Genomic DNA, 15,845 nt, shown 5'->3' with positions numbered 1-15,845 from the left:
TTTTTGGTTTTTCTCCGGTACCGGGAACCGAACTCACGACCTTGCGCTTGCCAGGCAGGCGCTTTGCCGCTGAGCTAAATCCCCAGCCCCTGAAAGACATTCTTTAAAGCATGAAATGTTGCCCAAAAGTTGAGTTCAGATACTCTCAACCTACAAATTTTATTTCTCTTTACAATTATCATATGAAATACAAATGACAGAAAAGTGAAATAAATATTATCATTTGTCTTTTATATGGATAATACAAACAATACATAGCCACATCCTTCCTTTTCAACTGTCACCACCCATTTTCCTTCTCAATGTCCCACTTTTCAGATTTGGGACAAGACAATGTCCATGAAGTGACAACTGGATATTTTGGGTGCTAAAATATTGCCTCCTCAATGACATGAATACCTTGCTCAGTTACACTGGAGATCATTTGTGGGGTGAAAAACAGAACCTGGACAGGGAAACAATCAGTTTGAATAAGCCCGATGGCCACTTTAGAGAAACGTGGGTATCCTTTTACTTAGTTTACAGAGGACACGTCAGTAGGTCACAGAGGATACATCAGTAGGTCCTGAGCAGTCCTCTCAAGGACATTTCAGCAGATTATACATGACATGAGGACATAACTACTACATATAATTTCACCATTTCTAAGCCATTGCCTCAAGAGCCCACCAAGAAATGCTACTTTTAGAAAATCTCTTAGCCTATAAAACACACCTTCTCTGTTCTACTCGCATAGAAATTTTCCTCTCAGGTTTCGCAGTCAACCTTCTTGAACAACTGAGTTTATATCCCTTCTTACTCATCTGTTGCCACAGCCTGAGGGCAGGACCAAGAAACAGCAGGGGCATTTTTGCAACCTAGGGACCAATGGGCAGCAGCAGCTTATCCTGGCCTTACCCCTGATCGTGAGAGCCTCCTCATTCTCATAGTATTTCCTCTCCATCTGAAAGAGTTGACTCCCTGGAATGGACTGCCCTCTGTAGAGGTACTGCAAGGCTTTGGCCAAGGAAACCCTTTAGTGAACCATAATCCCCAGAGGCAACTTTCAAACCAACACCCTCTTCCCTTCTGTGAAGAGAATGCGAGCTCAGCAATATCCATTTTCATGAAGTCCAGCCCAGGAAGGATCCTGACAGACCTCAAAACAGACATCCACCACTAACTGATAACCCATTGCTACACTCATGATGGTAAGATTTAGGCCCAATCAACTTTCTCTTGGCACCCAGACAAAGCTGCTCTGCTCTTTTTCTTTTTCTTTCCTGACACTTTTTACTTCCTCTATATCTGCTATTGAGAAACACCAGGAAAGAGAAAAATTCTCTACTCTGACTGGGGAAGTCAGTTCCTTTCTGCATGCAGGATAATCTCATCTGGCTGTAGGAGTTTATGGACCCCGGTTGAGAGGCCAGTCACAGGGAGGTTCTTCGGGGCCCAGCAGTGACTTGAAGATGATGGACAGAGGGGAAGGCATATATCCCAGACGTCCATTCTCGCAGTTTGATGTGTTGTCCTTCAAACTTGTTACCAGGTCAGAATGTCTGATGACCTCACAGGCTTCCGAGCTCCCTGACTGGATGGTTCAAATGCCTTGTGGGGGTTGGAAACCCAGTGTTTAACAGCTATTTCTCAGATCTGTTCTCCACTGTTGGTTTGTGCCCTCATTCTAGAACAAGCAGTGGCTTCATTTGGATGAATTTACTGAAGCACACTGTGGATAGAGAGGAGTCGGTTTTGTGGAGAGAATAGTGGAATTTGGGAGAAGGCATGGCCACTGGTGAACCATCTTTCCAGTCTAAGGACCACAGTTCACATCCCATCTGTCCAGAATATGCTGTGGAGGTAGTGATAGCTGATGATGAGATCCCAGGACAATCAGGTGAGGGGGCTAGAGACATAAAAAGTCTGAGAAGGTAAGCAGTAAGGAGGAAGGAATCCAGAAGGAGGAAGGCTGGATTACTCAGGACGACAAAGACTGGAACCAGACAAGGCAGGAGGTGGGATAAGGACGGGCACAGAATAGAAACCTGGTGAGCAGGACAGGCGTTAGGAGGTGAGATCCAACAATGAATGCGGGAGGTAAAAAAACCTACTTAAGTAAAATATTCTAGGCATAGTGTGGGGGGAAAGCAGCAAAGAGAACTGGATTAAAATGAACATCAGCTAAGGAACAATGATTTGGAAGGTGACAACAGCAGCAGAAACTTGCGGTTGAAATGGAAGGAGAGAGTTGAGTTAGTCAAACATTGAATTCCAAAGACAAAAGCTTCACACTGGACCTGCATTTCTTTCCTCAGGCCTATGGAAAGCACCTGGCCTTGTACCTCAGATACGTATTCAGAAGAGGAAGAGAAACTGTTTCTAAGAGCCTGAGGAGGAGCTGCATGAGCACCTGCTCATTTTTGTTGATGGAGTCCCTACACTACCATCCTACCTCATGCCTCAGTCCCCTCCCCCAAAGAAACAGAAAGACTGTAACACTTCAGAGCCAGAATCAGAGGCAGAGCAAGAGAAGGATCATCAGTAGGGCTCTGACTCAGTTCTTAATGGGAACCCCAACCTCCCAGCTCAATCTTCTCTCCACAAGTGGAAGAGAAATTTGCCGTCAATATCAATGGAAAAGGAGGGAGGGCCCTGGGAGGCTGACATAGCACCAAGGCAAGATACGAGGCTGCCACCTTGCAAGAGGTGGAGACAGTACCTGTCCCTGTTGTATGAGGAGACACAGGAAACTTGGGGATGTCTCAGCCCTGTGCCAGCTACACACACAGGTGGCACAAAGAAGGCTTGTGGCCTCAAGAAGAAGAGGACGATGAAACACCTGTCCTCAGTGCTGCCTGAGCACCTTGCAGCCTTTACCAGGCTGTTGGGTAAGGAGTCCCCACACCATACCTCCAACCTGGCTGGTTAGGAACCAAGAAGACTAGCAGTCACCTCCCTCACCAGTATAAGGGAGGACTATGTACCCTACAAGGTATCAATTTCTGAAGTACTCCCATGCTATCTTGCCCCAAACACAAAGATGACAATGATGACCCATTCCTCAAAACACGTCCTCCTGACTTGGGAGCTTAAAACTTCATTCCAAATGGACCCTCTCATTGAGAGGAACTGTTGACTTTCATGACTGGAAATGCCTGTAGCACTCGGTGTCTGACAGGGCCATAGTCACACCCAGATAGGGCCATCACAACAGAAAATGACCTGGATGACCTCTGTCTTCTGAGGGGGTGCACTCATCTGCCAAGAGATGCTACCATATTCTGCTTTACAGACGCAAACTGGCAGATAATTGCTGTTACATGGCTTGTACTGTTGATCTTATGGAAAGGCAGGAATGAGCCCATTTTCTCTCCCAAATGTTTTCCTAAATGTTAATATTTTCCTTTCTCCCTTTCCTATCTGCCTGACCCTGGTCCCATTCAGCTCCAACTTGCAGGAAGATGGGTATTTACTCCCTGTTCTTTCTCTTATACTGAAAACTTTCACAATTCCACACTAACATTGAACTCTTTCTGCAGAGGATCCTATCATCAGAAAATTCCTGGCATGGGACATGAACCTGAGGGCTTCTGATAAGGTGAGTTTTTTTTCCATGAGACTGTTCTGTGGCTATGCCATTGCATTGGAATGGCAGAGTTCCAAGACTGTGGCCCAATTTCATTCCCTCCCAGAACTCCCACCTAACCTCCCATGCTCCAGGCCTACTGGGTCTCAATATTGTCTCCTTTACACACATTGATGGACTTGGCAGACTGGAAGGTCTCACCCTCCTCTACCTGCAACTTCTGCGATTTGAGTCCAGGCCATAATCATCCTTCAACATGGCTTCTTTGGCTAGGGCTGCCTGAACCTCCTCATCTTTTCCCTCAGGTTTGGGGAACACATTTGCACTAACTTAGAGGAGCCTGTTCTGATGCACGTGACCTTAATGCCCCATCTGCAGGAGACCTTTGGAGGTGTCTTCCTGGTTACCTGTGCAATGTGGGCTCCCTTTCCTCTTCTCTCCCTTCTCGCATCATGAATGAGTTTCCTGGCAGACAACCTGCAATCTCTTAACATCCCCATAATAACCAGTCTATATTGCACGGTGGTCTCTTGTCCCAGTGGAGCCCTGCTGTCACCTCCGAGTCCCTTTTCACTCATCCCTACTCTTCCAGGTGTGCCTGCTCTCTGACTGTCCTCCTCTCTCCCCATCTGCACCTCCTGGCCATGGTCATTGTGTATTTTAGCTGTGCTGGACTCTTCCCATGGCAGTACCAGAGGGTCCATTTCTTCCTGGCCCTGTGAGTACTGTGTCTCCACTGGGATTCCTTCAGGGTCACCGCCCTGGCTGGCGTGGGTGGGCTCTATTCTGTCTTCTAGTTTTAAACCTCTTTGAATTAGTCACTCTGATGAAAATGAGCTTTACACTACAGTGCTCCCATACATCTCTTAGGAAAATTTAGAGTCTAATATCAGGTCACTTAAAGAGCTGTCTACAGACAAAGCTGCTTTTCTTCCTTCATTTGTTCAACAAAACTTTAGATGGTGCAGCCTCTTTAATGGACTGTAGAGCAATGAGAACAGATATGTAAGAAGTACAACTCATACCTCCTAAGATCCAAGCCATATACTTGCTATCCAGGAGGAGAGGAATGGACAAAAAATATACCTTGATCACCTTTCTCCAATTGCCCCCCCTCATGTGTAGTCCATGAGGTTGATCTTCAGGGAAGTCTGATGGTGGGTGCAACATTTGGGTGTAAGTCCATCTCAGGCTCTGCACATGGGTTCTAGCCTCAGCACCCAGGTCAGAAGAATCTTTGGTAGGGTCCTGTTTTATACTAGCCTCTCCACTGATACCTAACAGCAGTGTGGTGTAGGGCCAATGGGTTCCTGAGGGGAGGATGACTGCCTGTCCAGTTCCAGAGCTGACCTGGGAGAGATGTAACTACTGCCTGTCCCTAATCACCAACCACCTTTCTTTCCCAGATACCCAGTCAATGACATGGAGGAGGACAATGAACTGGCAAAACTGGACATGTTCTTCATGTATGGGCGGAACCTGGCCCAGATTCCCAAGTTCCACAAGCTTCGCTATGAGTTCATCTGCTGCATGGGCTGGGAGCTCAGGGTGACCCGAGAGGAGTGTGAGGAGGTGGGAGGGCCTTTAGCACTGCTAGGAGGGCTGGGCTGGATTGGAGACAGATGGCAACAGGAGATTCTGGGGATTGGGGATCAGAAAGAAATGGAAGTTGGACAAGGAAGTAGTGTTGCAGGAGGTTTTTATCCTCTCAGGGGCTGCTTTCTATTCTAGATCCAAGCTTACGTCCTTGGGCTCTGGGTGTGGAAGCGAGATCGCACCCTACCTCAGGAAACCCTGCAGCTCTGAGGACATCTGCCTGAAAAAGGTACATATGTGTTCCCAGGATTTAGAAAGCAACACTGCTGTGTATTTTAGACATGCAATGAACCCATGTATGTTGTTCTAGTCATGACTCCCAAACTTTCCAGTGTCTACACTTGAGGGATCAGCTCAGACCCAGATACAAAGTTCACCTTCCTCTCTCGACACCACAGCCACCATCCTGAGGTGTAGACATATGTGACCTTTGAGAGATGTTTCACGTGCTGGGACACTCATCATTCAGACCTCACATGAACACATTGTCCCTGAGCAATGATTTGGTAAAATCATTTCACACAGAGACAGTTTGCAAATCACAGTGTGGATGAAAGGTTGATTTTTACTCCAAGAGAATATCTACTACCCACAACTTTTTAATACACTCCAGAAGAAGTATTTTTATCCCTGTAATTTTGGTAGGGCCTTTCCTTCTTCCGAGACAAGAGAGAGAGGGATTTATTTCTAACAAGATGAAGATTAAGCCAGAAGCTATCCGATGGGACTGGTTGCATATGCAGAAAGGGAATAATCTTGCTGACTGTGTGTACATCCCAGATTGAGTGTAGACACTTTGCTTATGGTTAAGTGCACATGGAAGTTTCTCCTATCGTCTGTCTTTCCAATTATAGATGAAGTTCTCTCCTCACATCATTACACATCTTTTCAAGTAACAGTCATGGATGTCTTTCAGAATAAGAGAAACTGATACAATAACTTTGTTGCTGCTCGTTACAATACACACATTGTAGTACTTGTTTGGGTAGAAGAATAAGTAATGGCTTTGTTTAAAACATGTACATTTAGCCAAATTCACAAATAAGTATTTTTGAGAGACATCACACTTGGAGTTAGGCATGCAGGCATGCAGGCTAATTCTCATGAAATGGAAAGAGTAGTGATGTTCATATCAGAGACAGAAGTGCAGATGTTATATTCAAGCAAGTTAGGAAGAAATGTGCTGCCTGCTCCAAAAGTGCTCTAATCACTGAGAAGAATCACCTCAAATTTTGCCTGTCTATCAGGAAGTTGGGGCTAGGCTTAAACATCTCTAGTGATTTTCAGAATGTGGGTCAAAAAGTCTGGAAACCATACCTGGAAATAACTGTTCCAGACCTGATTTAAGAAGAAATTGCTAGCGATGAAACTGGATTTGTCAGTTGATAGAAGTTCTAGTTGAATTGACTAATATGTGTCCATCTTCTCTTCAAGAAAATTGACCCGATGAAGTCTCACATTGTCTCTCTCTTGCACTCTGGTCTCTGGGCCGTGGGAAGCAATGAAATCGCATCACCACAGCAAACTTCCTGGAGCTGGGAACCCCTGGGAGGAACAATGAAAATCCAGTTTTTCCCTGTAACATTGTACATTTTATGTTCAAGTTGCTTCTGAGATAGAAGTTGGACAACACTATTTTTATAGTCTTTATAGCCCATATTCCTGATAGCAGTTGAAGTTTGTCTATAGAGTGCTACCTGAGAGGTATTTACTTAAAATAGAACATTAAGGTGATAGGTCACTCGTAGGTTCCTTGTAAGTATAGTGAGAACTCTTCTCTATTCATTATCAATATTTTGTCCACAGAAATGTTACTCTATTCTAGCAATATTGAGGTAGTGTAGAGATAAACTTATTTTTAGAATGTTTTGTGTTATGTATTTTAACTGATACATGTATACAGTTATTTTTAAGGGAGGCTTTTATCTGTGATATTTATAAATGCATTATACTGATAACCACATGGTTATACTTATAACCACAAAACTTGCAAATATAGATCATGCAGCCCTTCGTTATTCACTGTGCATTATCATTTTTAAACTCAGCTTCATTCACGTATCTGTCATGTGAAAGAGCAGGTAGGTAGTAAAAAACATGTGTTGAAAGAGAACAGGGCTGTGAATGTCTCATGCATAGAAAATAAAGATGAACTATCTGGAAACTTCAAATGTGCATAATTCTGTCAGTCTGATTTCTTTATAACTGACCAAATTTCATGAATGCGAAAAAGAATCTGGAATTTCTTTTCAGGTAAGCAAAGCAAACAGGCTCAAGGAAAACCGAGAATATTATAAGAGGCAGCACAGTGTAACCTACACATTTAAAGCAGGAAATGAGGGATGGAGATTGAGGCAGAAAACCCAAGAGGAGTGGCATGAAGCAAGGAAACCCTTTGGGTGCCTGAATAATCACAGTAAACCCCACACAAAACAAAATCATCTGCCCTAGAGACACTTCCTGCCAATGGTGCAGGGCAAGGAGAAAGACACAAGAAAGGAGGGGCATCATTTTGTTATTCTCTCATAGAGGATTCATCTCACAACTACTCATGTCAGGTTTACATAATAGAGGGGAAATCTAGTAAAGCAGAAACAACTGAAAATAAACGAGAATATATCAGCTATTTGTGAGTAAGATGAGTGATGAGGAGAGCTAAACATATCAAGTCAATGCAGTGGAAAAAATATCTAGCGGCATGGATGCTGCGTGGTCATACAGAACCACCTTGGGAGATGAGAGTGTCAGAGAACAGGAAGCCAGCTGGGGAAGGAAACAGTTTTAAGCAACACAGTTGGAAGGAAATACATCCAGCCACAGGCAAGTGAGATGGTAAGAAGGTCTATGAAATAGGTGGGATCAATATTAATGGGGACTCAATGAAATAAGTGGGATCAATGTTAGTGATATTCCCCCCAGTGGGTTGGGAAAGAGTGAAATACGGAATGAGCTGAAAGTCTGATGGAAAAGTTAGGAAGGGAGGGAGGTAGAGCAAGCAGAGCAAGTGACAACATGAAATATCCCATGAAGGAAGAAGCCATTTAAAGTCAGGCTTCTCCACTGCATTTGGCATGAGTGCATGCCTGTAATGCCAGCACTTGCAAGGTTGGGAAGGTACACAATCAACCAGAAGTACTTTAGTCCTATAAAGAGACTATGTTAAAATATAAATGAAAACACAATTGGAAATGTAGCTCAGCACACACACACACACACACACACACACACACACACACACAAAGAATGGAGCCTTAGTACCAGCATCTCTGTGCGCCCTCACATGCAGGGATCTTGCAGAGCAATTCTGATGTCCACTTCCTGGTTTTACACTGTTTTGGTTCATGTACGATCTCTGTTGCATGGTAATTGGTGCAATCACACAAAATGGCATGGGAAGTACCCACTGGGAGACACTTAGATTTGATTCTTGGAGCAATACTAGGTGTCTGTTTCCCAAAAAGCCTCTGCACTCCCGCATTTAGGGTCTATCTTAAAAGTCAACCCCTACCAGCATTAAAAGACCAGAATTGTGGTCATTCACCCTTGAAATCCTGTCTTAAGAATCTCCTCAGATTAGGAAAAGTCTTTAAGGAACTGTCTAGAAAGTCACAGCTCCAAGTCCTAGAGTCTGATCATGATTGGGTGCTTGTTACCTTTTGGCTGTAGTTCCTAGGCTGAGATGGATTTGCACCAGTCTTTGTGTCCTCAACAGTTGTCAGATTTTGGCTCTGGAGTGGAATGGCTGGTTTCCTTGCTACAAGATTTACCCTCATATGTATGGTGTAGTAACTCCACATTGTTTGAAATAAAAATTCTCATTGCAGTTTTTAGCTTTATCATGCTATTATGAATATCAAGATGGGGCCCAGAGATAAAGCTCAGTGGTATAAATGCTCATGTGGCAAGCCTGAGGTCATGAGTTCAATTCCCAGTACCAAAAAAAAAAAAAAGGAAAGAAAAGATGGAGACCTTCCATTTGCTTGGTTCCTGTCTCTGTAGTTGCAAAGAGCACCTGAGCTGAGAATAAACAAGAGCATTTCTTGTTCTTAAACTGATCAGCAGCATGCAGCTTTCTCCAAGAAATAAGATAATGAACTGTCCTCTCACTTTCTCAACATCTGTTACCGTGTCAGGACAGATCACTTCATTATTCTCCACAAGCTTAACTTATTTGATTGCATTTGTTTCTTTGTTGTTGTCACAAGGTGAGGTAAACCCAGGGCCTAGACCTGAGCAAGGTTCCAAGCCTTTTTCTTTTTGACAGCATCTTGGTTAATCACTGAGTTTTCCAGATTGGCCTCAACTTGGGGCCTTAATGAATCAACTTTCCAGGTACTAGGCTGAGTCACCAAGTTGACTCAAATTCCTTAAATGTTAGTTTTAGTGAAATGCTGCAAGACATTGGCACTTCATGGGAATTGAAGGTTCAGATATTGTGGCCAACTTCAACTTCAAGATGGGGAAAGATCTAGAGAACATGTTGCTCATGCAGAACAGAACTCTCTGGAGAGTAATTCTTGTCCAAAAGCCAAGACATGCTTTGCAGCACAGTAGAATATAATACTCATTTCTTTGTTCCAGATTTTAGTGCATCAGGAAAAATGGTGAGAATCCGTATTGTAGCAGGCAGTGTTTTCTAGTGAGAATCTCTTAGAGACTCTATGACCATCATCATTAGTATGGTCTAATATATTAGAGTCAAGGTTTTTATATCTTGCACAAGTGTTCCCAACATCAATCCGTTCACAGCACCTGGAAAAAAGAATTTCCGTTACTGAGTTACTGCACACATTAGCTTTCCACTGTAAGCAAATATCAGAGAGACATAAAAAAGAGGAAATTTTGCTGCCATGTTTGTGGGCATGTGCCACAGGAGCAGGGCACATTGAGAGGAGGTATAAGAGAGAATCTCATCTCCGAGCTGTCAGGAAGCCAAAGACAGGAAGTAGCCTGGCCTAGAGTCCCGCTGCCCTTGAAGATCACAGTCCCAAACCTCATTCCTTCCTGGTAAGCTCTGCAGTGTACAGGACTGACAACTATAAACTATGGCAATGTCAGAGACAGTCCTGTAACACACAGACCTTGGTATACCATCAGAATTCTTCAATTCCTAGCTGAGACTGGTGGCACATGGAGGTAATTCCATCACTCAACAGGCTGAGGAAAGACAAATGGCACAAATTCAAAAATAGCCTGGACAACACAGTGAGAGTGGCCTTGAGCTTAAACCATCCTCCTGCATCATCTCACCAATTGTGAGTATCACAGGTGTGAGCCACCATACTTGGCCTATTTTTACTATTTTGTGGAAAGTTACTGTGCCACAGCAGAGAGACTAAAAGGGGCCTTGCAGGGAAGATTCTCCACTTTGAAGTTAATGCTTCATGTGCATGGTCAGAAAACATATCAGGGATGAAAGTATTAAGGAACTTTAAGTCATAGCCCAAGGAAAATTCTACATGTCACCAACATTTCTAAGAATGGATCAAAGCTGGACTTAAAATCTTAGTGTGGAAACAAAGTAAATTTTCCATATAAAAAGCTGTGAAAATGGGTGTCATCTATCCACGCAGGAGTCCTCCCTCACAGAGGAGGGCACTCAGACATTCTACACCAACATGGGGCTGAGAATACTGTACTAAGGAAAAAGGCAGAAAATTGAGGACACACATGACCTGAGCCCAAGGCGAGGCACACAAGGAACATAGAGTTGTCCTCGCATAGCAACACAAGGAAACCATTGGTTCTCTGGTTCCGTGAGAGGGGATGGGGCACCTACATTTTCACAGGGGCAGAGCACCTACTCAAGATGAGAAAACCTTTGGCTGGGGCATAGACAGTTGCCTACACAACAGAAGTAAAGTTGACCCCAGAGATATAGTGATCCTATCAGATGGTATCATGTCCTGCCCTGCTAACTCTCACAGTTGGGTAAATTTACTTTCTGAGCTTGGCAAAATGACACTTTGAAGGAAATGGCCGTTTCCCAGAACATATCCCAATCCTCATTTCCTTATTTCTCTTGTGAATACCAGTCAAACCTACAATGGAAAAGAGGTAAAATGTGGTGTGCAGAGAAGGGTGGCCTGTAGTCCAATCAGTGTGTCAACCTGGTGAAAGTCACCTTGCGTACATAAGAGTAGGCTGGGCCTCCTAGGATTTGGGCAGAGCAGAGCCTGGGATTTGTGGAGAGGAAGACGCTGTTGGAGAGAACTCATATGAACTTGTCAAGTGACTGCCAAATCTTTACAGCAGTGCCCCAGTTGAGCTCCTCAGAACACAGCTTGGAATAAGACAAAGTTACAGAACCATTAGGAAGGGGCCAGCATCAGGCATGAGGGGGAGGGACAGTATATGAAGCAGGCATTAAGGACAATGAAGATGGGAGTAGGAAAAGACAGGACTGTGACAAGGATGGTCAATCACTCCAGAGTGAAAAGCTGAAAAGCTGCCGAGCAAGGAGGGCATAGAAGATGAGGTTCCAGGATACATATGGCAAGCTGAGACACAGACATACCTTCCATGTACCTGTGACAGTTTGTATACTGGAGGAAGACTTCAGAGGGAAAGGACAAGTGGACCCTGGCAAGGAGAAGTACAGGGAAATAGAGATCGGCAACACAAAATTTAGAAAAATGGTTCTAGAAGGGATGACAGTGAAGAGGTTTATGGTTTGGGCAGAAGGCAGTGCTCTTAGATGATCAAAGGTTGAACTCCAAGTGTGAGGTTTCACAGCAAACCCGATTTCATTCCTTAGGTCTATTGGCATCTATCACCTGTCCTCAGGCCTCTGGCCATAATATGCAGACAGACTAGATTTCAGAACTCTGTTGAGCTGCAGGACCATCCAGGTCATTCTGATCCAGATCCTTGGTTAGCACTCTACTACCTTCCCTCAGCCTTCTGGCCAAAGGAGGCAAAGGAGAGCTTATGAGAAGGGAAGGGATGTGAGCAATGCAACATGCCTGTTTCTTTCTTTTCTCTTTTGGTACTTACCATGGAAGCCCGACTTCAAGGTCTCAATCAATTCCCCGGCTGGAAAAAAAAAGGAATACTCATTTGGATCTAAGGAATCACAGGTGGCCCTGGACTACCTGGCCTGATTGTCAGCACATAGGGGCATGGAGCTGCCATGTGGAATTCACATGATCACTGAAAGGAAGCACCTGTGGTCACTGATGTCTGAGCACCATACAGCCTTCACCAGCTGTCAGTGAGGAGACCCAAGACCGCGCCTCCACCTGACTTCTTTAAGAACAAGACAACAGTGAAGTCCCTTCCCTTCCCATCAAGGGGGATCAAGATAAGGCAGGAGCTTACCTTCCCAGAGGATGGTGGCTGCATCCTGCCTCAGGAACATGGAGAAGGTAGAGTTTAAACATGGTAAACTTTAACCCCACTGAAACCAGAAAACCTGATTTCAACAGTTCCCTGTCTCACAGAGCTCGTTCTGAGTCTTCTCAATGCAAAGGTTTTCAGCACTAGATGAGTGACAGGGACATATTCACACTCTCATGGGTCTCTCAGAGGAGAAAAGAACTTGCATGTTTTCTGAGTCTGGAAGTGGTATATGCATGTACCATGAGGCCACCAAGGTGTGCTCAAGGATCTCACTAAGTACTTCCTATAAGATTTGGAAGGTTGAGACCATGTCCCCTATCAAGTGGCCTTTTCCTTTTCCTTTTCTGGTCACCCTTGTCCCTTCCTGAATCCTCAACTCAGTGGCAGCACTTGTCCTTGATCTCTAGCTCCGTGAGAAAATCTGTGCTAGTCCTAAGCTAATGCTGTTGTCTCTCTACACATGAGACCTTGTTCAAGGGATTCCTAACCTGGTTCAAATCCATCACAGCATCTGACAAGCTGAGATCTTTCTCCGCTGAAACAGGCTATCCATGTGGCACAGCTCTGGGAGGACAGTGCTCCAACAACATCCTCTTTCTATCTCCATTCTTGTGGGGAGCTCCTATCTCACATGCTAACTCCTGTGCCTCTTAGTATTGGGCACCATCTACCCTCAGGCCCTAGCTTTTACTGCTTGGGTAGATCTGTTCACCTTCCTAGGCCTGGGGTCTCTACTCTCTGAGTCCAGTCCACAGTCTTCCTTTATATAGCGTCTTTGGATGTTGTCACCTTCAGTTCCTGAACCCTTTCCTAGTTCTTGGGAACACTCTACTATAGCTTAGAACCCCCACCTCATCCAAGTGATCTTGAAGCCTTATCTCAAAAAGTCCCTTGGATGTCCCTCCTGGGCATCATGGCCTTCATCCCCATGACTGTTCTCAACTGCAAAGGACTTCCCTCACCCTATACAGATAACAATTTTGAGGAAACCTAACAGTGATGTTTCTTCTCTTTTGTCCCCCTCCAGACTCTTTTACCACATCCCTTTTCTAAGTATGGCCACTTTCTGTCATCCACTCTCCCCATCAGCGCCTCTTCATCATGGCCTCTGTCAGCTTCAGCACAGCCAGCCATTTCCCTTACGAAAGGATACACTCCTTCCTAGCTCTGTGCTTATGCTGCGTTCTCCCTACAGCCCACAGGAAGGTAGGGTGATTTGGAATGTAATGTGTCCTCAGCTTTGAAACCTCCTTATAGAGTGGAGTTTGTGTAGAAAAAGCCTAGAATATAGATTCCAACAGTTTTCTTAAACCAGCTATCAATTTTGCCAATGTAGAGTTTCAAAATCCTGAAGCCAAGGGAACACAGTGCTCCCTCTGGGAGGTGGACCCACACATGGTTGCCAGCTTATAGTCTCAAGAGCTGCTGTTGCTGACTCTCCTGAGGCCTCCCTATGACAATACCAAATATCATGTTGGTATTGGACACCACCTTGGACACCATCTCTAAAAACAGGACACCACCAATCTTGGACACCATCTCTAAAACAGGATGGGGTGGTAAGCAATAACTCAGCCTCTCCAAGATTCAGAATACAGACCCTGCAAAAGAACTACAGGTAGAAAAAATGTAAGGACCGAACTCCTAGAAAGAGGAAGGATTTGACAGGAAAATTACTTGTACAGAGAAATGAAAGAGAGAACACAATATGGAAAAAGGAAGGGCCATGTCGTTTTGTCCCTAGCTCCTGGCTTGTGGCTTAGTAGAAACAAAGACTGACTCTATAAAGTAAAAGTAGACCAGGCTGCAGGGCTTCAGGGAGGAAGCACAGTGTTGAAACAGATGGATGTATGCTGTCAGCTGCAACAGTAGGTAAGTCTTATCTACTGGTCACCATGGAGAAAGTGCTTGCTTGGACACCATTCCAGGGATGAACTCAATGTTTGAATCCAGGACTCAGAGCAGCTATTGTAAAGTTTCAGTGCAAGGACACCAGTGATACATTTTCACAGTGACAGGGTGAGGGAGAGCTACAGGAAACAACTGTGGTCAGGGACCTGTGTCAGGCTGCAACAGAGCGCCTGAGGGGTTTAAGGACAGCACACTGGGCTCACACTAACAGGGAGACGCTAAGCTCAGCCTGGTTTGCTCTGAGTTTGAAAGTCACAGAAGTGGCACCTTTGCCCTAAGCCTACTGCCTGCTGCTGCCTGCATCCGACATGGATCTGGCTTTGTCTGCCTCCCTTATCTACCACCACGAGCAGGGAATGTTTTGACTTGGACACTGCCAGAAAACTGTCAATGCCAAAAGAAAGCCACATGTTGAAATCACAGAAAAATTTTTGATTTCTTCTGTTGTTTTTGTATGGGTGGTTTTTTCAGATTTGCTTTTGATGTTTTTGACTGTACACTGCTTTACATGTTTTCTTTTACTTTTCTTCCTTTCTTTCTTTCTTCTTTGCCATTTTACTGGGTCTTGAGGGATTTGCCAATCTCCTTCTTTTATGGATTTTCATCTCATTTTCTCAGTCCTTTTTTTTTTCCTTCTCTATTTCTCGGCTTCTACCTTCCATTGTTTTTTTCCCTTCAATTTTTTGCTCTCTTAGTTTTACTCTCTGTATCATTCCTTTCTTATTTTTCTTCTAGTTCTCCTTTTAACTTACTTGTGGTACTGTCTAGTACTTGTCTAATTAAATCACCATCTACTAATTCCCTTGCTTTTCTGGTTATGAGACATCACTTTATTTAGATATTCCTAAAAGTATGTACCACTGCACAAGCATTCAGAATCAGTATACATAGTGTCTTCCAGGCCTTCAAGAAACTTTAAGGTTCACCTGAAAGCATGCAATTCACAAGCATGAGCTGATCGGTCATTGGGTAATTTAACTTCCTCATATTATGATTTTCTATCCTCATTATATAAGGCAAAACAATTAATAAATTTATCCATTTTTATGTACTATACTTCATGTACATTTATGGATAGTATATATACTATGTATTTAATATACATTATATACATTCATAAACTGACATATCTGTTTTCCAAATCATTAACTAAATGTTGAAAACATTTTACAAGCCAACAAATTATTCAATTTGTAAAAATCACTTTTCATTACTAAAAGTCTAACAATCTCCTTCTACAGTCTAGTTTTGTAAGTTTAACTAAAGCAGTTTAATGTATTAAGAACACCTCATGGTTTTACACATAGATAACTTAACCTTTTCAGTATAAACCAAGCAAATTTATTACAATAATATATTTACTAGTGTTTGTTCACTGTTACACCATGACACTGTTATATCAACAGTCATTATAACTCATGACAAGGAA

The 15,845-nt window shown here is 43.8% G+C and overlaps 1 protein-coding gene and 2 long non-coding RNA genes across 5 annotated transcripts in view; 1 reads left to right on the top strand and 2 right to left on the bottom strand.

The window, feature by feature from the left end:
* The window catches only part of Spdye1 (speedy/RINGO cell cycle regulator family member E1), a 42,692-nt gene that overhangs the window by 13,483 nt on the left and 13,364 nt on the right, over positions 1-15,845 (top strand). The gene's annotated exons all lie outside the window — the stretch shown is intronic.
* On the bottom strand, positions 6,075-9,304 carry LOC102010035. The gene is made up of 2 exons (XR_263021.1): positions 8,818-9,304; positions 6,075-6,709 (listed from the first exon to the last, which is right to left on the bottom strand). It is a non-coding gene; the product is annotated as an uncharacterized LOC102010035 (long non-coding RNA).
* LOC106150022 overlaps positions 9,424-15,845 on the bottom strand; it is a 22,521-nt gene continuing 16,099 nt past the window's right edge. For both annotated transcript variants that reach the window (XR_001236546.1, XR_001236545.1), the window contains exon 4: positions 9,424-9,916. This is a non-coding gene — a long non-coding RNA (uncharacterized LOC106150022). The remainder of the gene's footprint in view (positions 9,917-15,845) is intronic.

This window comes from Chinchilla lanigera, unplaced genomic scaffold, assembly GCF_000276665.1.
Source record: "Chinchilla lanigera isolate Chin_1 unplaced genomic scaffold, ChiLan1.0 scaffold00059, whole genome shotgun sequence".
Taxonomy (NCBI): domain Eukaryota; kingdom Metazoa; phylum Chordata; class Mammalia; order Rodentia; family Chinchillidae; genus Chinchilla; species Chinchilla lanigera.
This window is presented reverse-complemented; position numbering and strand designations above follow the sequence as displayed.